This window comes from Oncorhynchus clarkii, chromosome 18 (assembly GCF_045791955.1).
Source record: "Oncorhynchus clarkii lewisi isolate Uvic-CL-2024 chromosome 18, UVic_Ocla_1.0, whole genome shotgun sequence".
Taxonomy (NCBI): domain Eukaryota; kingdom Metazoa; phylum Chordata; class Actinopteri; order Salmoniformes; family Salmonidae; genus Oncorhynchus; species Oncorhynchus clarkii.
In genome coordinates this window covers 33,744,137-33,771,124 of record NC_092164.1, presented here as the reverse complement: position 1 = coordinate 33,771,124, position 26,988 = coordinate 33,744,137, and the positions used below count along the sequence as shown (strand labels likewise).

The following is a 26,988-nucleotide window of genomic DNA, read 5'->3' as shown; positions in this document are numbered from 1 at the left end:
ATGCCTATCTAAGTCTATGGGTGGAACTCAAAGCACACAGTGTAGTGTGCTGGTCCCTTTACCACATGGTCATTGCTGTAGGGGTAAAAACAATAAGGGGGTAAACGCTGATCGCGGTGGAAAAAATAATGCTCCCTATACTTTCAATGAATTTTTCTGCAAAGTGAACTGCTTATGGTAATGAAAAAAGGGACAAGAATGTAGCAGCCAGCCTTTTTATAGGGATATTCTAATTGTAAAATCATGAATAAAGGTTAAGTTGTCTGCATTTTTTTAAATGAAAATCATAAAGTCACAAGTATTCTTGTCTTTTTATTATGTTCATTGTGATGATAGGCCTAAACTCCTAATAAATAGATGAATAAATAGATAATTCATCACTAAAAGTGCCAAGGCTATAATGACCATGCCTCTAATGATTATCAGCCTCTGATAATGGATGGATAGTTCTAGGAATCGGGTATATTGACAATAAATAAAGAGGGGTTGGTAGCTGCCCAAACCTACATTATTTTAGTTTTGTGCTACTGTAACGACATGAGTTAGCAATGGTTGGAACTTGGTACATGACGGGCAGTCGCAGACAAGCTCTACACTCCCACCCACTTGACATGATGGAACTGTGTCGAGTTGAGTGTGCGTTACCAAACGAGAAGGACTGAGTGATTGAACAACGCTGCAAAGAATGTGCTTTAGCTGAAATCACTGGCATATGTTGAAGACTCGTTTCGCGTTTGGAGAACCTGATAAGAGGTAATTAGCTAACTGAAGCTAATAGAATTGCACACATTTTTGTTTCATGCTAACTTGGCTAGCCTAACTAGCTAGCCACTGACTACGAGTTGAGTGCACTGGGTTGAATGGACTAGATAAACAATTATTGGTCTTGCTAATGTTCACTGTTCCTAGCTATATTAGACTGACAATGAATTTGCGCACAGTTAGGGCTGCGAAGATTACGGTTGGGCCGTTCAACCCTTTCTGGTTGTAGCTAGCTAGCTAATGTAGCTAGATAATGTTAACAAGCTAGCTAGCCACACCACAGATAGAACCAAATGTTTCACCGGTTGTATAAATCTGAAGCATCCGGTTGGCGTTTCCATTCCACTCACCACCAGATGGTGATGAGAGCACGCCCAGCGGCCGACAGTGGGGAAGATGGAGCGAAATGGTTCCCAGAACTCAGGGTCGTTTTAGGGGTCTGGCCCGCCCTACCTTACCTCCTTGCCCGCCCTACATTACCTTCTTGCCCGTCCAAATCAAATATTGAAATACTGTTCATTTATTTGACCGAGACGCGCACCGACAGAAAGACGTATCCGGGCGAGCGAAACAGCGCCCCTCTGTCTCAATATTTGTAGACCATGTATCTGATGCTGTCTGGATCAAAATAGTATGACATGACACTATTTCCGGCCATACAGCTTCAGATACATGACCTACATACAGAGGGGCGATGTTTCGCTCCCTCGGCGTCGATAATTACCAAGTCTCAAAGTGAAAGAGCGAAATATCGTGATCTGATGATCCCATATATCCAGTGGAAACGTCCTAAAAAAACAGCTGTCTGTCCGGAGCTCACTTGCCCAGGAAACTGAGGGCACAGAATAGGTTAGTTAATACAATGTTGCAAGTGAAGCTGTAGCTAGCGAACTTGCAGTGAGGATTTGATAGTATGGTTGGTTACCTGCACACAAAAATGTGATGATTGTGGATAGTCATATTAATATAATATAGTTCGATAAAAAAATGTACATGCTTTGCAAGAACGATTCCCCTAAAAATCCCTTTTACATGGAAACATCTGAAATCAGGCTACCTGATGGCACTCTGATAAATGCAGATAAATGCAGATAAATTGCCAATCAAAATAAACATTCTACCACAGCAAACATGTTCTTTTTGGGAAGCATGTTTGATTCTGAGTTCAGACATGTAAAGTTTGCATGTGAACACTACTTCTAATACACATTACAATCAGTTGTTTCAAATTCACCTCACTCACACTAAGAGGGGGGCTTCTCAGTGAGCAAAACCTGGTTGAAAATAAGTCAATATGGCAACTTTGTATGCCTCATTCAGGTTGCAAACTGGTTAAAAAATTATGTTTTTTCAATGTTTTTTTACTGACAGAAAATAAACCATATTCTGGACTGCCATATGTAGCCTACTTTTAAAAATAATGTTTTACCTTTATTTAACTAGGCAAGTCAATTAAGAACGCATTCTTATTTTCAATGACTGCCTAGGAACAGTGGGTTAACTGCCTTGTTCAGGGGCAGAACGACAGATTTGTACCTTGTCAGCTCGGTGATTCGAACTTGCAACCTTTCGGTTACTAGTCCTACGCTCCCCAACGCTCTCAAGGTCATAGTTAAGACCTTGTTATAAACTGGTAATAACCCCCTGACTACAGCTTATTACCTACACTCTTTGAAAAAAAGGGTTCAAAAGGGGTTCTTCGGCTGTTCCCATAGAATAACCCTTTTTGGTTCCAGGGAGAAACCTTTTGGTTTCCATGTTGAACCTTCTGTGGGAAAGGGGCCTATATAGAACCCAAAAGGGTTCTCCTATGGGGACAGCTGAATAACCCTTTTAGGTTCTACCTTTTGTAAAAAAGTATTGCAGAGGATAAAGTTGGATATTGCAGACATTGTTCATTACATTTCTATTTGTTTCCATAGTCCCCAATTAAAGTTAATCAGCAACATATTCTTACATTTAAAGTAGATCAAGCAATCACAATCAATCACATCTGCATACAGTAATTGTTTCATAATGCATAGAAATACTGGGAGTATATAAAGACCCATTGTTTTATTTGATGAATGATTAATTAGAGTGGTGTGATGGGGTAGATCCTCATCAGGGAACTCTGACAGCAGCTAGCCATCTAGAGCGTAGTGGCCCTCTTGAAGAGTCGTGTGATGGATCAGATCTGCTGCGGAGAGAATCAGCGCATTACAACTTCATCAATTAGAGATTTTATAAGCAAACTAGAAAGGAGATTCTTGAAGAAACTTTGTGGACTCAGCTGACTAAAAGTATTTCCATGGTACTAGTTGAGTTTTGTGGCAGCTTAGAAATGTCTTTAAAAAAGAGCAACTTGCATACATACATACTTTGCGTCCTTCTCCAACATGACTTAGGGGCACATTTCGGGAATTTCCAGAGGGCCCGCAACACATCAACCTCCTGAGTTTTTTGGCTTTTCATGACACTGTAAGCCTAAAAAATGTCAAATAAAAAGATGATTGGCATCATGTGGGCATGCAGGACATTAGACATAACGGTAACGCACAGTAAAATATCTTTAACAGTCAGAATCTACAGTACTAAGAGCGATAGCAACAGCATGTTTGCTCCTCTGTCCCTTCATATTGAAGTGGTACATTAATTAATTGGTCATCAATCTGAAACATTTTAAGAGGATATCAAAATTAAATGGTAAATGGTAAAGTTTTGCTTAATCCTAATACATGTTGTAATTCAAACAACGTTTTATAAACACACCGCTCCATAATCCTGAGGACATTGTTCCTGTCAGAGGTTTCCCAATTGAGGACAGTTTGGCAGTCTTAAAAAAAGAAAGTTAAATGCAAAAATTGAAGTACGTACACAATCGTTCAAAGGTTTTTGGATCACTTAGAAATGTCCTTGTTTTTGAAAGAAAAGCAATTTTTTTTGTCCATTAAAATAACATCAAATTGACCAGAAATATAGTGTAGACATTGTTAATGTTGTAAATGACTATTGTAGCAAGAAACGGCAGATTTTCTTATGGAATATCAACATAGGCGTACAGAGGCCCGTTATCAGAAACCATCACTTCTGTGTTCCAATTGCACGTTGTATTAGCTATTTTATTTATATATTTTTTTATTTAACCTTTATTTAACTAGTCAAGTCAGTTAAGAACACATTCTTATTTACAATGATGGTCTAGGAACAGTGGGTTAACTGCCTTGTTAACTGCCCAGATTTTTACCCTGTCAGCTCAGGGATTTGATCTTGCAACCTTTCGGTGACTGGCCCGATGCTCTAACCAGTAGGCTACCTGCCGTTCTGAGTTGATGATTTTAAAAGGCTAATTGATCATTAGAAAACCCTTTTGCAATTATGTTAGCACAGCTGAAAACTGTTCTTCTGGTTAAAGAAGGAATAAAACTGGACTTCTTTCGACTAGTTGAGTATCTGGATCATCAGCATTTGTGGGTTCCATTACAAGCTCAAAATGGCCAGAAACAAATAACTTTCTTCTGAAACTCATCAGTCAATTGTTGTTCTGAGCAATTCCATGTGAGAAATTGAGAAATTGCCAAGAAACTGAAGATCTCGTACAACGCTGTGTACTACTCCTTTCACAGAACATCACAAACTGACTCTAACCAGAATAGAAAGAGGAGTGGGAGGCCCCGGTGCACAACTGAGCAAAAGGACAAGTACATTAGAGTGTCTAGTTTGAGAAACAGACGCCTCACAATTCCTCAACTGGAAGCTTCATTAAATAGTACCCGCAAAACACCAGTCTCAATGTCAACAGTGAAGAGGCGACTCCGGGATGCTGTTCCAATGTGCCATTGGAACACATGAGTGATGGTTGCTGATAATGGGCCTCTGTACGCCTATGTAGGTATTCCATTAAAAATCCACCGTTTCCAGCTACAATAGTCATTTACAACATTAGCAATGTCTACACTGTATTTCTGATCAATTTGCTGTTATTTTAATGAGCAAAAAATTTGCTTTTCTTTCAAAAACAAGGACATTTCTAAGTGACCCCAAACTTTTGAACGGTAGTGTGTAAAGAGACAATAAAATATGATATTGTTCAGAAGTTGTCCCGTCATACCATTGCTGCAACAAACAGTGCTAGAAATGGGTGTAATTGGCAAATCTCTTCCTCTTCTCTGCAACTGCACACGTGTTTGATTGAGCAACAGGGAGTATGAGCAAGAGAGAATTTGAGAAACTTTACATGACTGTGGCAGAATGTGGAACGTGGCAGAATAGGACATTGGTAACTGCTGTAGAGGCATCATATCATTGACATATTTCAGGAAATGTAAAGACAGAGACTAATCATTATTAACAATTACCTAAGGTCTTCACTAAGTTAGACTTAGCCTAGCAAGTACATTGACTATGTTGCCCCTCAGCAATCTGGCAGTTAGGCAGACAGACACACAGAGAGAGAGAGAGAGCCTATGCTTTGCTGTCTATTTACATTTCTTAGTCAGGATAACTTCTGTAGTCCTTCCAATTGTTCCTTCCATCCAAGCTAGAAGATCCATGCAAAAACAGAGAATCAAGAATTGAAAAGGGCAGTTGACAGGTATAACCTTGGAATGTGTGTTGATGGAGAGCAGGGATTGGCAAAATGTACGGTATTTTCAAATACAAAATCTGTGATGAATCAGGAAAATGTTCACATCCATATTGGGGGTACAAGTTTCAAGAATGAGCCTAGTTTACTCTCTTACACACACAAACAATTAATGTTTTGTGTATTCATGTACCATCCCCCCCTCTTTCATATACACACACAGCTAGCACGACAATGTTGACATCATCATCTCTCTTCCCCCTCTCTATCTCACACTCGGCTGGACCATATAACACGTCAATATTCACCCAAGGCTGAAAAATGGCCAAAGAACATTGGCTGAGCTAGAACACTAGCGCGAGGCCTTAGCAAATGAATTGAAACGAACCTTCGCAGAGCCTCTTATAACTGGAGTGATGCTTGGAATTCAATGTCCTCTAAATGGTACAAAAGAAATGTAGCCCTTTTTATTTTACCACTACAATCTGTTCTTAGCATGAAACTGAAAAAGAACAACTCATGTAGAAAGTAAACATCTGCACTTCTATGGTGTCAACTGTGCTTATGTCTGCGTAAGTAGGGAAAAAATTGGGCTCATTGCCCAGTCTCTCCATAGGAAAACAATGGCCGGAGCTCAGGGTTCAAAGGGCAATAAGTATTTTGGAGCTAGAATTTGATGACAAACGAGCTCTCTGCCCAGACTTCCATCATTACAAAGAGGATATTCTCCTGATTAAAATGGTGTCCGACTTGAAAAAATCGAAATATACACATTGTGAGATATTTGCCGAAATAGACAGACATGTCTGTGTAGAATATCCTCATGGGTAAACAATGGGGCATCCTTAGAGTTCCAACAGTAATGTGAAATTTCTGACATTTGAAAGGCTAGCATTTGATGACAGCAGAGCTCGTTGGTATTTACTAACATAATATTATTAGTAAAATTGTTATCTAAAAGTGTTCTAGGTTACGTTACCCAAGAATTATGGTTAGGGTTAAGACTAAAATAGGTTATACCTAGTGTTAGGGTTAGGACTAAAATAGGTTATACGTAGGTTTAGGGTTTATAAGGCAAAAAAACAGTATAGGTTTATAGATCTCTTGCTCCTCCCTGTGGCCTTCTGTGGGTACTACATAACTCATTTACGACACTTGCTAGACTCATAATCTGAGGAAGCAACTGCATCAGATCTACAAATCAATGAGATAGCCCTATTAATTTGGTTTTCAACTCAGTGAACCTGCGCAGCATTCGCTCAATTAGATGTCTACGAACCGACAGATTTCGAAATTACCCAGCAGGCATTTAGAAACAACAAATCGTAAAAACATAAAATGTTATTTATTAATAAATAAATAAAAATCTTCCTCTTTTTTAAATCGGACACTTGAAAAAGAGGACAGGGACACACGTTTCTTTAGGTTTTACACTTTTGTCCCCAAAAAATAATTGTTTAACATTTGATGGATAAGCGCCATCCGTCGCTTCGCACTGTGGGTCAACACGTGTATCCAGGTGAACAGTGAGCTTGCGCACCAAGTAGTCGTAACCTTGTTAATAATAATTTACCTGAGGCAAGCCTACGATGTTGACGTGGGCAGCTGGGACGTATGGTAATATTATGAAACTGGACTCTATGGCAGATGCAATGAATGTTAAAAATGTAACGTGTCCAGCCAGCTAAATTAACTAGCTTTACAGTAGCTTGCTTGCAAATCTTTCTTTCACGTTCTTCTCCCCAACAAACCTCCGATTTACTTACAAAAGTCAAACAAGAATGCAGGGGAACAGGGACTACCACTTTGTCAAATCTAAAAAAATAAATTAAAAAAAAGGTGTACATTTCTAGAAACTGTCGTTTTTTTCCAGCTGTGTTGTTGTTGTTGTAATAGCTTTACCGGGCGCTCTTACCAAACTTCCTTATGGAATCATATTGGAAGGTTGACGGATGCGCTCAAACTGGCAGCCTGCGCGTGAAGCACAGATTTCAATTCAATGTTTTAGTTGGAGCTTCTGCTTCTTCTTCTTTAAGTGGCAGACTACAGTGGCTTGTATTCACCCCCCTCTGCATTTTTCCTATTTTGTTGCCTTACAACCTGGAATTAAAATACATTTTTGGGGGGTTTGTATCACTTGATTTACACAACATGCCTACCACTTTGAAGATGCAGAATCTAAGGTCAATCTCTATTGCGAAACAAACAAGAAATAAGATTTTTTTTAAACATCAAACTTGAGCGTGCATAACTATTCACCCTCCCAAAGTCAATACTTTGTAGAGCCACCTTTTGCAGCAATTACAGCTTTAAGTCTCTTGGGATATGTCTCTATAAGCTTGGCACATTTAGCCACTTTGATTTTTGCCCATTCATCAAGGCAAAACTGCTCCAGCTCCTTCAAGTTGGATGGGTTCCGCTGGTGTACAGCAATCTTTAATATTTAACTAGGCCATTCCAAGACATTTAAATGTTTCCCCTTACAACACTCGAGTGTTGCTTTAGCAGTTTGTCCTGCTGGAAGTTGAACCTCCATCCCAGTCTCAAATCTCTGGAAGACTAAAACAGGTTTCCCTCAAGAATTTCCCTGTATTTAGTGCCATCCTTCAATTCTGACCAGTTTCCCAGTCCCTGCCGATGAAAAACATCCCCACAGCATGATGCTGCCACCACCATACTTTACTGTGGGGATGGTATTCTCGGGGTGATGAGAGGTGTTGGATTTGCGCCAGACAGCGTTTTCCTTGATGGCCAAAAAGCTCAATTTTAGTCTCATCTGACTAGAGTATGTTTGGGGAGTCTCCCACATGCCTTTTGGGGAACACCAAATGTGTTTGCTTATTTTTTTCTTTAAGCAATGGCTTTTTTTGGCTACTCTTCCGTAAAGCCCAGCTTTGTGGGGTGTACATCTTAAAGTGGTCCTATGGACGGATACTCCAATCTCCGCTGTGGAGCTTTGTAGCTTAGCTTGACACTTAGATTGCACACAGGTGGACTTTATTTAACTAATTATGTGACTTCTGAAGGTAATTGGTTGCACAAGATCTTATTTAGGGGCTTCATAGCAAAGGGGGTGAATACATACGCACGCAACAGTTTTCAGGTAAAAAAAAAATAATTTTCTTTTTTTAATAAGTAGTTTTTTTCATTTCACTTCACCAATTTGGAACATTTTGTGTATGTCCATTACATGAAATCCAAATAAAAATCCATTTAAATTACATGTTGTAATGCAACAAAATAGGAAAAACACCAAGGATGATGAATACTTTTGCAAGGCACTGTGTTTGTCTAGGTGACGGCATTAAAAATATTTAATTGCTTTAGCTGGAACTGATATGCCTACCTCTTTATTTAGCTACTGAAATGAATATACAATTACTGCACACATTGTTATTTGCTTAAAACCTCTAAGGAAAAATATAATAGTCATATTTTCCGGGTCAAATTCAGGTGCAATAATTTTAGAATCATTATTGATGGACATAAATGTGATAAAAATAGGGTTTTGTAAATCCTGGTGGATTGTAGTAGGATATTGAAATAAAATAGATGGGCGTACGTGTTGTTTAAAAAAAATGTTTTTTCATTTCACTTCACTAATTTGGAATATTTTGTGTATGTCCATTACATGAGAGAGGTCACCCCGGAGAGAGAGGTCTTGAGCAGATGAGCTCCCACATTTTCCAGCATGTTTTTAAAAATAGATAGATTTAGAGTTAGATTAACTTTGATTTTTTGGGATGGACATACACAGGATGCTACCCTAAACAACATAACCTTCATTCCAAATCGAAACAGCAAACCTACAACCGGATTTTGGATGGAATTACTTGGAATGCTTCCTACACTCAATGCTCCCTACACTGTTGAAGCCTTTGAGCCCAATACATGGCAGGCTACCCCACCCAGATCCAGAGGCCTTGAAGCCGCCTCCTGCTGTTCAAAGACCATCCACTGGCATTTTCTACAAGAAATCTGCCTTCAGAAAAAATAAAAGCTTCTCCCAAGTGGGTGACGCCTACTTGTGCATTTTGCTATTAGCCTCATGACTCTTGCATGCTTTGTTGACTAAGAACTTTCTTAGTCAACAGTTTTTCTGAGCTATTAGTCGGCGGACCAGAACAGAAAATTATAGCAGCCCAATTTATAGACCTACAGTCGTGGCCAAAAGTTTTGCGAATGACACTAATATTAATTTCCACAAAGTCTGCTGCTTCAGTGTCTTTAGATATTTTTGTCAGATGTTACTATGGAATACTGAAGTATAATTACAAGCATTTCATAAGTGTCGAAGGCTTTTTATTGACAATTACATGAAGTTGATGCAAAGAGTCAATATTTGCAGTGTTGACCCTTCTTTTTCAAGACCTCTGCAATCTGCCCTGGCATGCTGTCTATTAACTTCTGGGCCACATCCTGACTGATGGCAGGCCATTCTTGCATAATCAATGCTTGGAGTTTGTCATAATTTATGGGGTTTTGTTTGTCCACCCGCCTCTTGAGGATTGACCACAAGTTCTCAATGGGATTAAAGTCTGGGGAGTTTCCTGGCCATGGACCCAAAATATTGATGTTTTGTTCCCCGAGCCACTTACTTATCACTTTTTCCTTATGGCAAGGTGCTCCATCATGCTGGGAAAGGCATTGTTTGTCACCAAACTGTTCCTGGATGGTTGAGAGGAGTAGTTCTCGGAGGATGTGTTGGTACCATTCTTTATTCATGGCTGTGTTCTTGGGCAAAATTGTGAGTGAGCCCACTCCCTTGGCTGAGATGCAACCCCACACATTAATTTGACACATTAATGACTTTACCCCAATCCTCAGCATCCAATCCCTGTACCTTTTGCAGAATATCAGTCTGTCCCTGATGTTTTTCCTGGAGAGAAGTGGCTTCTTTGCTGCCCTTCTTGACACCAGGCCATTCTCCAAAAGTCTTTGCCTCACTGTGCGTGCAGATGCACTCACGATCCCGCAGCTAAATCAACTTTAGGAGACGGTCCTGGTGCTTGCTGGACTTTCTTGGGCGCCCTGAAGCCTTCGTCACAACAATTGAACCGCTCTCCTTGAAGTTCTTGATGATCCGATAAATGGTGGATTTAGGTGCAATCTTACTGGCAGCAATATCCTTACCTGTGAAGCCCTTTTTGTGCAAAGCAATGATGACGGCACGTGTTTCCTTGCAGGTAACCACGGTTGACAGAGGAAGAACAATGATTCCAAGCACCACCCTCCTTTTGAAGCTTCCAGTCTGTTATTCGATCTCAATCAGCATGACAGAGTGATCTCCAGCCTTGTCCTCGTCAACACTCACACCTGTGTTAAAGAGAGAATCACTGAAATTATGTCAGCTGGTCCTTTTGTGGCAGGGCTGAAATGCAGTGGAAATGTTTTTGGGGGGGATTTAGTTCATTGCTTGGCAAAGAGGAACTTTGCAATTAATTGCAATTCATCTGATCACTCTTCGTAACATTCTGGAGTATATTTCCATCATACAAACTGAGGCAGCAGACTGTGAAAATGTATATTTGTGTCATTCTCAAAACCTTTGGCCACGACTGTACTATGCCGTGCCTTGATTGTATTACTGTTGATGATATCTGGAAATGGCTCATCAACTGTTGCTCGCCCCAATTCTGACTTGTGCTCTGATATTTGCTTTACTGATTTCTGCTCCCGTAAAAGCCTGTGTTTTCTGAATGTTAACACTAGAAGCTTATTACCTAAAATGGATCAATGCGGGTGTGGGTTTACAGCTCCAATCCAGATGTGTTGGTCATTACTGAGACGTGGTTAAGGACGAGTGTTTTGAATACTGATGTTAACCTTTCTGGTCTTTTTGGCAAGACAGCTCTTCCAAAGGTGGGGGAGTGGCAATCTTTACCAAGGATCGCCTTCAGTGCTCGGTTGTCTCCACCAAATCTGTCCCCAAACAATTTGATTTGCCGGTTTTAAGTATTAAACTTTCAAATAGCTCTTTGGTGTGGGGGAGATCAAGTGGATCCTATCCTAACTGTTATAGGCCTATTTCTATTTTGCCCTGTTTATCAAAAGTGTTGGGAAGAACTTGCCAATAATGAACTGACTGGCTTTCTTGATGATCAATAGTATTCTCTGTGGTATGCAATCTGGTTTCCTCTCAGGTTATGGATAAAACTGCAATCTTAAAGGTCCTCAATGATGTCACCATTGCACTTGATTCTAAGCAATGTTGCGTTGCTATTTTTACTGACTTGGCCAAAGCTTTTGATACGGTAGACCATTCCATTCTTGTGGGCCGGCTAAGGAATATTGGTGTCTCTCAGGGGTCTTTGGCCGGGTTTGCTAACTACCTCTCTCAAAGAGTGCAGTGTATAAAGTCAGAAAATCTGCTGTCTCAGCCACTGCCTGTCACCAAGGCAGTACCCCAAGGCTCAATCGTAGGCCCCACGCTCTTCACAATTTACATCAACAACATAGCTCAGGCAGTAGGAAGCTCTCTCATCCATTTATATGCAGATGATACAGTCTTATACTCAGCTTGCCCCTCCCCGGATTTTGTTTTAAATGCTCTACAACAAAGCTTTCTTAGTGTCCAACAAGCTTTCTCTATGCTTAACCTTGTTCTGAAAACAAAGGTCATGTGGTTTGGTAAGAAGAATGCCCCTCACCCCACATGTGTGTTTACTACCTCTGAGGGTTTAGAGCTTGAGGTAGTCACCTCATACAAGTATGTGGGAGTATGGCTAGACGGTACACTGTCCTTCTCTCAGCGCATATCAAAGCTGCAGGCTAAAGTTAAATCTAGACTTGGTTTCCTCTATCTAAATAGCTCCACTTTCACCCCAGCTGCCAAACTAACCCTTATTCAGATGACCATCCTACCCATGCTAGATTTTGGAGACATCATTTATAGATCAGCAGGTAAGGGTGCTCTTGAGCGGCTAGATGTTCTTTACCATTTTCCACCAATGCTCCTTATAGGACACATCACTGCACTCTATACTCCTCTGTGTATGCGTCGCAAGACCCACTGGTTGATGCTTATTCATAAAACCCTCTTAGGCCTCAATCCACCCTATCTGAGATATCTACTGCAGCCCTCATCCTCCACATACAACACCCGTTCTGCCAGTCACATTCTGTTAAAGGTTCCCAAAGCACACACATCCCTGGGTCGCACGTCTTTTCAGTTCGCTGCAGCTAACAACTGGAACTTGCTGCAACAAACACTCAAACTGGACAGTTTTATCTCAATCTCTTCATTCAGACTCAATCATGGACACTTACTGGCAGTTGTGGCTGCTTTGCGTGATGTATTGTTGTCTCTAGCTTCTTGCCCTTTGTGCTGTTGTCTGTGCCCAATAATGTTTGTACCATGTATTGTGCTGCTACCACGTTGTTCTGCTACCATGTTGTGTTGCTACCATGCTGTGTTGTTATGTGTTGCTGCCTTGCTATGTTGTTGTCTTAGGTCTGTCTTTATGTAGTGTTTGTTTCTCTTGTGCCTATAAATTAGATCATCAACTAAGTAAAATATATAGGCCTAAAGCCGACAAGTAAAAACAGAAAATATCCTGAAGAAAATGTGGGTCTTAAAATTACATTAATCTCTCTACTCCACCCGTCTGCCTCCCTTTCTATCTGTTTTGACTTGAGCTATTGCTAGTGAAGTGCAACATTTAGTACGTTTACATGAACACTAATAATTCAATATTAAACGGATTATAGCAGTAAACAGATTATGCAATAGTCATGTAAACTACTTATTCTGCTTATCTTATAAATAATTAGAGCTATCGTTCTAATTATTAGGACATGTAAAGACCGTAATCGGTGTTCCAGCAGCATATTTGTTCTGTGCATGTTCTAGCACCGGCCGAGCAGCACAGTTGTCATACGACGAGATAAATACGTCTTTTACTGGTTGAAATCTGGTCGGGACATCATATAACCAGATCACAACCAGATTAAGACGTCTTCTTTATAAAGTATTTTTGACGTCATTTAAAATACGTCTAATTTTGGTTGATATCTGGTTTTTGGTTGGAATCTGGTTAAATTACTGACCAGTTATCTAAATGCTTCTCAATTAATAGAAACCAATCTATATAAACATGTGCATAGTGTTTGTGGGCCATGCACCCATTGCATTATACAGTGGGGCAAAAAAGTATTTAGTCAGCCACCAATTGTGCAAGTTATCCCACTTAAAAAGATGAGAGAGGCCTGTAATTTTCATCATAGGTACACTTCAACTATGACAGACAAAATGAGAAAAAAAAATCACATTGTAGGATTTTTAATGAATTTATTTGCAAATTATGGTGGAAAATAAGTATTTGGTCAATAACAAAAGTTTATCTCAATACTTTGTTTTATACCCTTTGTTGGCAATAACAGATGTCAAACGTTTTCTGTAAGTCTTCACAAGGTTTTCACACACTGTTGCTGGTATTTTGGCCCATTCCTCCATGCAGATCTCCTCTAAAGCAGTGATGTTTTGGGGCTGTTGCTGGGCAACACGGACTTTCAACTCCCTCCAAATATTTTCTATGGGGTTGAGATCTGGAGACTGGCTAGGCCACTCCAGGACCTTGAAATGCTTCTTACGAAGCCACTCCTTCATTGCCCGGGCAGTGTGTTCGGGATCATTGTCATGCTGAAAAACCCAGCCACGGTTCATCTTCAATGCCCTTGCTGATGGAAGGAGGTTTTCACTCAAAATCTCACGATACATGGCCCCATTCATTCTTTCCTTTACACGGATAAGTCGGCCTGGTCCCTTTGCAGAAAAACAGCCCAAAAGCATGATGTTTCCACCCCCATGCTTCACAGTAGGTATACTGTTCTTTGGATGCAACTCAGCATTCTTTGTCCTCCAAACACGACGAGTTTAGTTTTTACCAAAAAGTTATATTTTGGTTTCATCTGACCATATGACATTCTCCCAATCTTCTTCTGGATCATCCAAATGCTCTCTAGCAAACTTCAGACGGGCCTGGACATGTACTGGCTTAAGCAGGGGGACACGTCTGGCACTGCAGGATTTGAGTCCCTGGCTGCGTAGTGCGTTACTGATGGTAGGCTTTGCTACTTTGGTCCCAGCTCTCTGCAGGTCATTCACTAGGTCCCCCCGTGTGGTTCTGGGATTTTTGCTCCCCGTTCTTGTGATCATTTTGACCCCACGGGGTGAGATCTTGCGTGGAGCCCCAGATCGAGGGAGATTATCAGTGGTCTTATATCTCTTCCATTTCCTAGTAATTGCTCCCACAGTTGATTTCTTCAAACCAAGCTGCTTACCTATTGCAGATTCAGTCTTCCCAGCCTGGTGCAGGTCTACAATTTTGTTTCTGGTGTCCTTTGACAGCTCTTTGGTCTTGGCCATAGTGGAGTTTGGAGTGTGACTGTTTGAGGTTGTGGACAGGTGTCTTTAATACTGATAACAAGTTCAAACAGGTGCCAATAATACAGGTAACGAGTGTAGGACAGAGGAGCCTCTTAAAGAAGAAGTTACAGGTCTGTGAGAGCCAGAAATCTTGCTTGTTTGTAGGTGACCAAATACTTATTTTCCACCATAATTTGCATTGATGTGATTTTTCTGGATTTTTTTTTCTCTCATTTTGTCTGTCATAGTTGAAGTGTACCTATGATGAAAATTACAGGCCTCTCTCATCGTTTTAAGTGGGAGAACTTGCACAATTGGTGGCTGACTAAATACTTTTTTGCCCCACTTTAAGACACTAACAATTACAATTAGACAAATTCGAGTAATGTTCTTTTTCAGCAGGGTTTGCGTGAATCGGGGGGGTGGGCTTCATGCGGGCCGAGCTCTTCCCAAATGTCACGCCCTGACCTTAGTTATCTTAGTTTTCTTTATTATTTTGGTTAGGTCAGGGTGTGACTAGGGTGGTTTGTTTAGTGTTTGTATTGTATAGGGGTTTTTGTAAGTCTAAGTGTTTATGTGTCTGTGGTTGCCAAGATTGGTTCTCAATCAGAGGCAGCTGTTTATCGTTGTCTCTGATTGGGGACCATATTTAGGTAGCCATATTCCTTGGGTAGTTTGTGGGTTCTTATTCTATGTTTAGTGTCCTGTCTGCACTAGCCATATTAGCTTCACGGTTTGTTTTGTTCAGTGTTCATTCTTTAATTAAAGAAGAATGTACGCTGACCACGCTGCGCCTTGGTCTCCTCTTTTTGACGACCGTGACACCGAATCCGGCAGAATCATATTACTCTGGATTCCGGCTAATGGTACTAGGGCCGAGTCCACTTCAGCTTATCCAGCCCGCCCTTACAAAAAAAAGATTGCAGTCAGAGTGCAGTATAACTGCAATATGCTGCAAATACTGCGTCCAAAATACCAGTTACTGCAAGTATTTATTCTTTGCCCCCGCCTCCTGTGTACCGGAGTTCTCCTTACTAGCTTGCTATCTGGATAGTTATCACACAGTGTCACCCCCACCTGCTGTGTACTGGAGTCCTTCTTACTAGCTAACGTAAACTCACCCCATTCCGTACAAATGTGCGCGACCGCGACATTCAAACGAGGCTGCAAAGAAAACTAATGGGACTGTAGCAACTGTGTTGACTTCAAAATCTGGGGTGTGAGCTACGTTTCTATTCAAGCGTTGATCGACATGGTAATGGCTCTATAATATTGGAGAAAAGTTGATAAAACTGACCCTCAGTTACATCGTGACATGTCATGCCGTAACGTACAGCACGCATAAAACTAATTCTGTTTTACAGCCTCTCTCCACCTGTAACGATTCTCTTCTTGTGAAGTAGAGGCGGACCAAAGCGCAGCGTGGTGGTTGTTCATTGTATTTTATTGACGACACTATACATGAACAAACTAACGAAAAAAAACAAGAAACGTGAGAACTCAAAACAGCCCTGTCTGGTGCAAACACAAAAACAGGAACAATCACCCACAAACAAACAGTGAAACCCAGGCTACCTAAGTATGATTCTCAATCAGAGACAACTAATGACACCTGCCTCTGATTGAGAACCATACTAGGCCGAAAACATAGAACTGCCCCAAAACATAGAAAAACAAACATAGACTGCCCACCCAACTCACGCCCTGACCATACTAAATAAATACAAAAACAAAGGAAATAGAGGTCAGAACGTGACACCACCAGGTGTAGCACTTCTCTCATCGTTTAAAAACAAGAAATGGACAGTGACGGGGGTAAGAGGGGGGATACCTAGTCATTTTTTGCGTCATCATTGCATGCGATCATGACTCTCAAAGCCGCTGTTTACTTCTGAAGACCACTTTAGCACCGCCCTAAAAACGCGATTCAAATTCGACACAAACCTTCAAATAAGTATGTAATGACACATTATATAAACTCTTTATAGTGTTTTATTTAAATTTTAGATGCGATAAGGTGATAAGTTGGACAGATCGAGTGAAAAAAAGCAGTTTTCCCACACGACAACTGTCCTTCTCACTATCACGCATTAGTTTCGCTTCCCCACCCACCATTTTTAAAAAGACCCGACAGAGCTCATTGTCTTGTTGAATTATGCAGAAACGGGCAGCGTTTAGGTCATGTTATTGATTTTGTTGGAAAGGGAAGAAATTGTGCTTTACAATGGTATTGACATTACAGTTGATCTGGAAGTATTATGTTTTTGGGGCGCTAAAACAAGGTCAATTGTACGGACCAAGGCGATGTACAAAAGTGAGTGAGTTTACGTTAGCGGGAGGCGGGGGCGACACCAGTGTCTTTCACTTCCGCCGGCAGAACACCTGCCCTGACCATATTTTACAGAACTGCGGGAAATCAGTGCCCCAACCAGCAGGTGCAAAGGACACTGCCTACCGGTCATCCCCACTTCCCGCTAGCTACTACGGTACACAGCAGTCGGGAGGTGGGGACGACACTGTGTGCTAACTAACTAGCTAGCTTGCTAGTTAAATACACTGTGTGCTCGCTAACTTGGTAGTTAGCGAGCTCACGGTGTCGCTCCCGCATGCTGTGTACCGCAGTTTTCCTAGGACTAGCTAGCTAGCACACAATGTCCTTTGCTCCCGCCGGCCGAACACCTGCCCTCGCCGTCGTTAACAAAACTGCAGGAAAACAATGCCCGACAGGAGGAGACGAAGGACACTGTCTACCGTTGTCACCCTCACCTCTTTTTCTTCTGTGGGGTTTATTGGCGGATGGCAACCAACGGGAACTTACTGTACTGGAGTGCCCCCACCTCTCGCCTGTCCTAGGTTATAAATGGACCAATAGAAGTATAAAGAGGGGTTCCTGCAGATGCAGGAATGCCAACATGCAGGAACACCCGGAATTGCAGGCCGCAATTGCACCCTTCTCCATTGAAATGTACATTTAAAATGGTGTTAGAACCTAATTGTCAGAGTAAATAACTCACGGACACTAGAGAAGCTTTACCAAGTTGAATTATTCCCAAAGAGTCATTACAGCTGTAATTCAGACAAATGACGTTTCACACAAGCACTGATATTTAACCCTTTCTCCTAGGTTGAGTCTCCACCTAATCAACTGAACAGCCAATCCATCTCTGTTGTTTCGACAGAACCTTAGTGATATCTGTTCTTCCTCACTTCATCTAACCTGACCTCTACCCCATAGTGCTTACTCCTCCCCAACTCAAGGCTGTCGTGGTTATTGATACCAGACTGTGTGTCTTCTCCTCCCAGAGGATCCCTCCCATAAGATCACTGAGGGTTAACAGTAACATATCCTGACATAATGTAAATGTTATACATGACCCTCTCTCCCTCAGTGACATTGTTAGTTTCTAAGATCTCCACCCGTCTCCCCTTATCAATGCCTGCCACATGTAATCACTTCCCTGCACTCAACACATTCCAAGCTTAGTTGCACACACTATATACCTTCCTCCTATAACCCTTCTGGTGTAGACCCTCTAAACCTTAGCATTCTATCAGTGACATGAATAAGTAGATTTCACATTCTCAAAACCCAACAAGGGTAGGGGTTCAGGTTATGGTTTAGGGACATCCCAAGGATCCCCAGATAGCACTAACTGTAAATGCTAGCTAGCTAACAGGATGATTTTATTCTTCTTTATTATTTAGGCACAATGGATCAGGACTGCATTGTCTCTGGTGCCCCTGCTGGCCCGGTGGTCCAAGTATGCTTCCCCAGTGTGCGTGCAGCAGTTTTGGACAGCCTGAATGGACAGCGGGAGGAGGGCCGGCTCTGTGACCTCTCCATCCAGGTGCAGGGACAGGTGTTCAGGGCCCACCGCTGTGTGCTGGCTGCCTCCTCGCCATACTTTCACGATCAGGTCTGTCTGTGTTTATGAGCGTGTGTACTAGTAGTCTCTCTGTACGTTAACAGCATAGAGGAAAAGGCGGAGTTAGCCTATGTGACTAGCCTATGTCTATCTGAAGAGGACCCTCCCCTGAATTTTTTCTCTTGGTACCCCTTTTTGGTACCCCTTTTCGAAGGTACCAAGAGAGTCCATTATTGATCCCAAACATAGGCTAGTCACTGCAGTTGCCTAGGTCTGGGTTTCCGTGACTAGTGTATTAGAGCGAGACGTCTGTCTTTGCCTGTCTCTACACAATAGTAGTTTGTGTCTTTGCTCTGTCATGTGCATTGTTGTCTGGAAAAATAGCTTCGAAAACCTAGGTTTTTCCATTACTTTCGCCAGGTGTTGCTGAAGAATGTGACGACAGTGTCTCTGCCCTCTGTCATGGACCCTGTGGCCTTTGAGAGTGTCCTGAGTTCAGCCTACACCGGCCGACTGAGCATAGTGCGTGATGACATTGTCAACTATGTAACGGTAGCCAGCTTTCTCCAGATGTGGCATATTGTTGACAAATGCACAGAGATCCTGAAGAGACCCCGACCCCCAACAGAATGCAACCCTGTGGATGTTGCAGCTGCCACACGCCATGGTGCCTCCTCAAGGCAGCAGTCCCCAAGCAGCACTGAGTGCCTATACATGGAGAGAGAGGGGAAAGAGAAGGAGACGAGGACCTACGGCCAGGTGCAGAATGCTCTGCCGCCATTGGCCACGTGGAGGAGGCCCCATCAGTTCCCCAGGTGGGGCCACCCCAGGCCCTCACCCCAGCCAGCCATGTCCATGCCTGTCCAGAACCTAGCTGACTCACAGCTGGACTCCCACCCTGCTGGGGAGAGTGACTACTCCAGCTGTGAGGAGGTGTGGATGTCCAGCCACAGCAAAGCCAGCCCCCTAAGCCATCATGATGGGAGAGGACTGGACCATAACCACACCAGGCACGGGGGATTTCCTGGTGAGGCATTGAGACTGAGAGCTAGACAGAGACAGAGGGCAGCACCACCAAGTCCTGAGAAGCTGCATGGCAGGGATAGAGGAAGTGGCTATGGGGAAGATCCTCAGGAGAAGAAGGGGACTGAAAGAGTGATTGAAGCAAGTGAAGGAATGGGAAAAGAGTTGGAAGAGGAGAAGAGGGAGGGTCCTGAGCTGAGAGGACACTCTGGTAAGTAGTCCTAGAATGTGAAATGTAAACAGGACTTGGACATTGATGTGTTTATAAAGTGTTTATATTTCTATATATATTTTTTTTAAATATACAATGTGTGTATGTGTGTGTAATAAATATATATATATATATATATATATATATATATATATATATATACTTGAAGTTGGAAGTTTACATACACCTTAGCCAAATACATTTAAACTCCGTTTTTCACAATTCCTGAAATTTAATCCTAGTACAAATTCCCTGTCTTAGGTCAGTTAGGATCACCACTTTATTTTAAGAATGTGAAATGTCAGAATAATAGTAGAGAGAATGATTTATTTCAGGTTTTATTTCTTTCATCACATTCCCAGTGGTTCAGAAGTTTACATACACTCAATTGGTATTTCAGAGAATTACATTCCCAGTGTGTCAGAAGTTTACATACACTCAATTAGTATTTGGGAGCATTGCCTTTAAATTGTTTAACTTGGGTAAAATGTTTCTGGTAGCCTTCCCCAAGCTTTCCACAATATATTGGGTGAATTTTTGCCCATTCCCCCTGACAGAGCTGGTGTAACTGAGTCAGGTTTGTAGGCCTCCTTGCTCGCACACACTTTTTCAGTTCTGCCCACAAATTTTCTATGGGATTTAGGTCAGGGCTTTGTGATGGCCACTCCAATACCTTGACTTTGTTGTGGCAAAATGGCTTAAGGACAACTTTGGAAGTATGCTTGGGGTCATTGACCATTTGGAAGACCCATTTGTGACCAAGCTTTAACTTCCTGACTGATGTCTTGAGATGTTGCTTTAATATATCCACATAATTTTCCATCCTCATGATGCCATCTATTTTGTGAAGTGCATCAGCCCCTCCAGCTGCAAAGCACCCCCACAACATGATGCTGCCACCCCCGTGCTTCACGGTTGGGATGGTGTTCTTCCGCTTGCAAGCCTCCCCCTTTTTCCTCCAAACATAATGATGGGCATTATGGCCAAACAGTTCTATTTTTGTTTCATCAGACCAGAGGACATTTCTCAAAAAAGTACGATCTTTGTCCCCATGTGCAGTTGCAAACTGTAGTCTGGCTTTTTTATGGTGGTTTTGGAGCAGTATCTTCTTCCTTGCTGAGCGGCCTTTCAGGTTATGTCGATATAGGACTCGTTTAACTGTGAATATAGATACTTTTGTACCTGTTTCCTCAAGCATCTTCACAAGGTCCTTTGCTGTTGTTCTGGGATTGATTTGCACTTTTCACACCAAGTACGTTCATCTCTAGGATACAGAATGCATCTCCTTCCTGAGCGATATGATGGCTGCGCGTGGTCCCATGGTGTTTAAACTTGCGTACTACTGTTTGTAAAGATTCACATGGTACCTTCAGGCATTTGGAAATTGCTCCCAAGGAAGAACCAGACTTGTGGAGGTCTACAACATTTTTTTCTGAGGTCATGGCTGATTTCGTAAACTTCTAAAGCCATGTCATAATTTTCTGTAATTTTCCAAGCTGTTTAAAGGCACAGTCAACTTAGTGTATGTAAACTTCTTACCCACTGGAATTGTGATACAGTGAATTAATTATAAGTGAAATAATCTGTCTGTAAAAAATTGTTGGGAAAGTTACTTGTGTTGTGCACAAAGTAGATGTCCTAACCAACTTGCCAAAACTATAGTTATTGTTAACAAGTCATTTGTGGAGTGGTTGAAAAACAAGTTTCATGACTCCAACCTAAGTGTATGTAAACTTCAACTGTATATGGTCACTTAGAAATGTCCTTGTTGTTGACAGAAAATCACATTTTTTGTCCATTAAAATAACATCAAATTGATCAGAGATACAGTGTAGACATTGTTAATGTTGTAAATGACTGTTGTAGCTGGAAACGGCAGATTTTGTTATGGATACCTACATAGGCGTACAGAGGCCCATTATCAGCAACCATCACTAATCACTTGTGTTAACTAATCCAAGTTTATCATTTTTAAGGGCAGAGTTGCAATGAAAAAGCCATATCTCAGAATGGCCAATAAAAATAAAAGATCAAGATGGGCAAAAGAACACAGGCACTGGACAGAGGAACTCTGCCTAGAAGACCAGCATCCCGGAGTCACCTCTTCACTTTTGACGTTGAGACTGGTGTTTTGCGGGTTCTATTTAATGAAGATGTCAGTTGAGGACTTGTGAGGTGTCTCTTTCTCAAACTAGACACTCGATTGTACTTGTTCTCTTGCTCAGTTGTGCACCGGGGCCTCCCACTCCTCTTTCTATTCTGGTTAGGGCCAGTTTGCGCTGTTCTGTGAAGGGAGTAGTACACAGAGTTGTACGAGATCTTCCGTTTCTTGGCAATTTCTCGCATGGAATAACCTTCATTTCTCAGAACAAGAATAGACTTACAAGTTTCAGAAGAAAGTTATTTGTTTCTGGCCGTTTTGAGCCGGTAATCGAACCTACAAGTGCTGATGCTCCAGATACTCAAGTAGTCTAAAGAAGGCCAGTTTTATTGATTCTTTAATCAGAACAGTTTTCAGCTGTGCTAACATACTTGCAAAAGAGTTTTCTAATGATCAATTAGTCTTTTAAAATGATAATCTTGGATTAGCTAACACAACGTGCCATTGGAACACAGGAGTGATGGTTGCTGATAATGGGCCTCTGTACACCTATGTAGATATTCCCCCAAAAATCTGCCGTTTCCAGCTACAATAGTCATTTACAACATTAACCATGTCTAAACTGTAGTTCTGATCAAATTTATGTTATTTTAATGGGCAAAAAATGTATATATATATATATATATATATTCTTTATAAGTTATATTCTTCAATAATCATTGGGTAACATATCATTATTTTATAAGTCATTCATTTATAAGACGTACCCCATCAGAAGCCAAAATATAAAATATAATATATAAAATTTTACTCCAATGTTTGTACACAAAGTAATGTAAACAAAGACTACATAGCCTCAAAACATGGTTACAACTATATTTTTGATATCATGGATGGTCAGTCCTTGCATCCATAGCTCTGTGTATGTTTTTGAGAGTGGCTACATTTATCTAGCCCCATCCCTTAGCTTTTTACCGAAACCGGGGGCGGGGATTCGCATTGTTATTGTTTCAACTGCTGATTGTCCCTTTAAACATGTGTCTCATATTTACGAGAGGATAAGCACTTATCCGTGATAAGCACACCTCCCAGTGCCTTAAATACAATATCTTTATATATTTCTCTATGTCCATTGTACATCACTCTGTTTGTATTTCTCCAGTGGACTTCCACTCTAGTGTACACCAAGGTGAGGAGGGAGGACAGCCAGAGGGGAGAAAGATCTCAGGGGAGCTGCAGAAGAAAGAGGAGAGACAGTTGGGGAGAAGTTCAGCCCTGACTTCTCCCCATGCTGGGGAACCAGATGAGGTGATTCCTGGACCCTCCTGCTTAGCTTCTACACCCTCTACCCAAAAGCAGTGGCAGGCGAGTCCCTGGTCTCAGCAAGTAGCTAGGCTGCAACCTGGAGAGGAAGACTACAGAAGAGAAGACGACGAAGAAGATGACGAGGGGGAAGTGGACTTTGGCCGATTTGCGGATGGTGCCTTTGGAAGGGAAACCTATGATGAGATTGAGGATGGCACCGGACAAGTTTCTCAGAGACCCTTAGTACCTACCTCTCCTGATGACAATGACTTTATCCTGGGGGCCCCAGGGTTGAACTGGCCCAATGGGGCAAACATGACCCATGGTGGTGGTACCCCAACCTCCACCTCCAGCTGCCACCTGTCCCCATCTCCTGCTCCATTCCCCCCTTCCTCCTCACCCCCCATCCCATCTTCCTCCTCTTCCATCTCCCTTGCCGGGGCCCCTTACACAGGAAAAGTGCACTTCTGCCACTGTGGGAAGGCCTACACCCTGAAGAGTATGCGTGACCGCCATGTCAAGATGCAGCATCTCAACCTGCGGCCCTTCGCCTGCCCCGTGTGCGCCAAGAGCTTCAAGATGAAGCACCACCTCACCAAGCACCTGAAGACTCACGGCGGGCTGCGGCCCTATGAGTGTGGCCTGTGTGGGAAGAAGGTCATCTGGAGGGATAGTTTCCTGCGCCACCAGGCACGCTGTGAGAGACTGGCCGAAAGCTACGATGGAGCCGCTGCCAGTAGTAACACCACAGCGGCTGCTGACATGGACGATGGTTATGCCTATGGGTTCAAGGAGGGGGAGGTTTTTTTTTCACAGGGCGGTCAGGTGAAAGTGGAGCAGGCAGACTGTCAGGGGGAGGCGGAGTCTGGGATGAGTGTGGGGGTGGGGGTGGGGTTGGGGCTGAATTAGGCTCTCAGTCAAGGACTGTGGTTAGTCACAGCTTTAAGGAGGAAGCCAGCAACAGGTTTAGCTGAAGCTAAAGGAAGGAGGACGGTGAAATATTGTGTAATATAGGGCCCGCAGCACTTGAAAGTGGTATTAGGTAAGGTGATAATTATGTTCATCATGGTCCATGTGTAAACCATTAACTCAGATCAATGTTGATACGCCTGTTTGAACAACTTGTATGAGGGAGATTTCTGCGTTATTATTTATTTAAAGGACTATCCCATCATGTCATTGATATCTCGAGAGAGGGAAGAAACATGTAATTTGCTCAATGTGAATCATGTGGTTTTAAAAGTTTGAAGTGTGATGTGAGCACCAGTGAGTGTGTATATTTTGCATTTGATTTTGTATATGAGATCTTCAGTTTCTTGCCAATTTCTCTCATGGAATTGCCTTCATTTCTCAGAACAAGAATAGACTGACGAGTTTCAATAGAAAGTGCTTTGTTTCTGGCCATTTTGAGCCTGTAGTCGAACCCACACATGCTGATGCTCCAGATTCTCAGTCCGAAGAAGGCCAGTTTTATTGCTTCTTTAATCAGATCAACAGTTTTCAGCTGTGCTAACATAATTGCAAAAGGGTTTTCTAATGATTAATTAGCCTTTTAAAATGATACACTTGGATTAGCTAACCCAACGTGCCATTGAAACACTGGAGTGATGGTTGCTGATAATGGGCCTCTGTACGCCTATGTAGATATTCCATAAAAAATCAGCCGTTTCCAGCTACAATAGTCATTTAAAACATTAACAATATCTACACTGTATTTCTGATCAATTTGATGTTGTGTTATTGGACAAAAATGTTGCTTTTCTTTCAAAAACAAGGACATTTCTAAGTGACCCCAAAGTTTTGATCGGTAGTATATGTATACAGTACCAGGCAAGATTTTAGACAAACCTACTCATTCAAAGGTTTTTCTTTATTTGTACTATTTTCTACATTGTAGAATAATAGTGAAGACATCACTATGAAATAACACATATGGAACCATGTAGTAACCAAAAAAGGGTTGAACAAATATATTTACAATTTTAAACTTCAACTCTTCAAGAGTGTGTAAAGCTGTCATCAAGGCAAAGGGTGGCTACTTTGATTAATCTCAAATATAAAATATATTTTGATTAGTTTTTAGGTTAATACGTGATTTCTTGTGTGTTATTTCATAGTTTTGATGTCTTCACTATTCTACAATGTAGAAAATTGTAAAAATTAATTAATACCCTTGAATGAGTAGGTGTGTCTAAAATCTTGCCTGGAATTGTATTTGGAACTGTATATATATATATATATATATATATATATATATATATATATATATTTTTTTTTAAATCTAGTTGGATAAACACTCCAAACAGCCTACCTGACCGCTTGGAGGTGTCCGCATGGTCCCAATGTTGCCTATTTTTGTATCACATTCCAACGATAAAACCGGGGGGGACAAAAATGCAATTTCCCAAATAAAAGTTGCTTCCTTGATATTTTGTATATTTAAATGAGCCAAATGATCTTATCATGAGCCTTCTGTGAATGTAATTGAGACAATAAAATCTTGTTTGCACAGATATGGTTTGAACAATAAGTTATCAGGTTCATTCATGTCAAATTGGGTAACTTACGGAATGCCGCAAGTATGGTCCTTTGCTTCCCAGGAATTTTGAAGAAATGACATTGAAAGTCTATGCGGTGGTGGAAAAAGTACCCAATTGTCATACTTGAGTAAAATTATAGATATCTTAATAGAAAGTTTCTCAAGTAAAAGTGAAAGTCACCCAGTAAAATAGTACTTGAGTATAAGTCAAAAAGTATTTGGTTTTAAATATACTTAAGTATCAAAAGTAACTTTAATTGCTAAAATATACTATCAAAAGTAGAAGTAAAAATATAAGTCATTTAAATGTCCTTATATTAAGCAATGCAGACAGCACCATTTTATTGTTTTTAAAATGTACAGATAGCCAGGGGCACACTCCAACGCATTATTGTTTAGTGAGTCCGCCAGATCAGAGGCAGTAGAGATTACCAGGGATGTTCTCTAGATAAGTGTGTGAATTGGACCATATTCCTGTCCTGCTAAGCATACAAAATGTAACGATTACTTTGGGTTGTCGGGAAATGTATGGAGTAAAAAGTACAATATTTTCTTTAGGAATGTAGTAAAGTAAAAGTTGTCAAAAATATAAAATAGTGGCACAGTGGTCTAAGACACTGCATCGCAGTGCTAGCTGTGCCGCTAGAGATCCTGGTTCGAGTCCAGGCTCTGTCGCAGCTGACCCGTTCGGGTTAGGGGAGGGTTTGGCTCTTGACCTTCACCTCTCCATACAGGAGTTGCAGCGATGAGACAAGACTGTAACTACCAATTGGATACCTACCATGAAATTGGGGTGAAAAATCGGAAAAGAAAAAAAAAGAGTCAAATAAATAGCAAAGTACAAATACCCCCAAAATATTTTTATTTAAGTACTTTAGACCACTGAGTATATGCCGGCTAAATGCAGTTCTACAATAATTATGAGTAGTAGAACTCAGGGAACACAGCGAGTGTCTCTTGCTAAACGGAGCAAGGGTGATGTCTTGTGATCCTCATAGTTTGCTGCTAAAATTGTTTTCATGATCAAACACACACATAGGCTTCATCCCAAATGTCACCCTATTCATTATATAGTGCAGGTTGTGCACCATCTGGTCAAAAGTAGTACACTATTATAGGGGAAAAGGTGCCATTTGGGATGCACACATAGTATACACAGAGTTGATCAAAGCCTGTACAAGGACACTATGCCAAGAAAGCCTTGAGCTTAAATACTAGACATTGAGCCAGTAAGAGATGGAGATTATGGA

General features: G+C 41.4%; 1 pseudogene; it reads left to right on the top strand.

Moving 5' to 3' along the window:
• The first annotated feature begins 617 nt into the window (after nt 1-617).
• On the top strand, nt 618-25,391 carry LOC139372579 (zinc finger and BTB domain-containing protein 43-like; annotated as a pseudogene).
• Nucleotides 25,392-26,988: the final 1,597 nt, after the last annotated feature.